At 35.9% G+C, this 1,353-nt stretch overlaps 1 pseudogene; it reads right to left on the bottom strand.

Annotated features, from left to right (window-relative positions):
• Positions 1-249: 249 nt before the first annotated feature.
• Positions 250-700, bottom strand: LOC137234222 (large ribosomal subunit protein uL15-like; annotated as a pseudogene).
• Between the last annotated feature and the right edge of the window lie 653 nt (positions 701-1,353).

The raw sequence follows: 1,353 nt of genomic DNA, 5'->3' as shown, positions 1-1,353 counted from the left end.
ATTGATATGGAAGGCTTGGCCTTTTCAATGGCTTCTTAACCTTTGTTGAGGTAACGGTGAGGTGCGACTTGTCATGCTTGTGTTTATATGCCCGTTGATTCGGAAGACATCTAGCATTGTCAACTGAAGTATGTGTTGCAAAATGGCTACAGAAAGTACTCGCGCATGTTTTTTTTTTTTTAATTTTAATTTATTTTAAAACCCATTCATGTTAAATGGTCACACGAAATTGGAAACAGGATCTTAAAATTAAGCTCTCAACAAGCAGACACCACCAACTGATTTGATTTTTTCTTCAGCCTTTTTTGAGAAATTTTTTGCTTTTACAATCACAGGCTGCTTTGGCAGATGACCACGACCCAACAATTTGCAATAACCGAATTGCACTAAGTCGATAACAGGTACTTTTTTGCTTTTCTCCTTCTCCAATTCCCCAAATTTTGTCAGCACCAACCAGTGACCACAATTTGTCCAAATTATTTGTTGGGAGGAATTTATGTTGACGACGCAAATGGAAGTTTCTCATACCTACTTTACCAAAGTAGCCAGGATGGTATTTGTCGAAGTTTATACGCTGATGGTGCATACCACCAGCATTACCGCATTCACCAGGATGCTTACGGTGATTGCAAATACCACCATGCCCATGACTCACACGACCACGTAGCTTTCCGGTCTTCTTCCTTTTGATGTTCGACATCTTGAATTTTAATGAAAAAAAAAAACGAGTCCTCGAGTCCGACAGACGAAATTCTAGTCGAATAAATTATTCAAATATTAACTAGTATGAATAACACCACAAAGTTATAGTCAATGAACCATTCTAGAACTGACTAGTATGATGAACGCCACAAAATTCTAGTCAATTAACTACTCATACACTAACTAGTATGAATAACACCACGAAATTATATTAAATGAACTATTCAAATTATAGTCAATGAACTAGAATGTTTGCTGACTACTTTGGCTTTTGGCTGCAGGGTAGTATGAATAACACCAGAAAGTTAGTCAATGAACTATTCTAAAGCATGATGAAAGCCATAAAATTCTAGTCAACTAACTACTCATACACTAACTGGTATGAATAACACCACAAAATTATAGTCAATGAACTATCCAAAAGCTGACTTGTATGAATATCCCCACAAAATTCTAGTCAATTAACTAGAATATTTTCTGACTACTTTGGCTTTTGACTGCAGTGATTTTGTATGGCGGGCTTTGATGGTTCGGAATCCCTTTTTTATATAAAAAAGTCAGTTCTCACATCTCTTATAATATATCGCACGTTTTATTGTAAACAGATGCAATTCGAAATTTTAATATATCGGGAAAACGCAAACCAAGTTT

This window comes from Eurosta solidaginis, chromosome X (assembly GCF_040869045.1).
Source record: "Eurosta solidaginis isolate ZX-2024a chromosome X, ASM4086904v1, whole genome shotgun sequence".
Classification (NCBI taxonomy): domain Eukaryota; kingdom Metazoa; phylum Arthropoda; class Insecta; order Diptera; family Tephritidae; genus Eurosta; species Eurosta solidaginis.
Note: the sequence above shows the minus strand (reverse complement) of the source record. Positions and strands in the feature narration are given on the sequence as shown.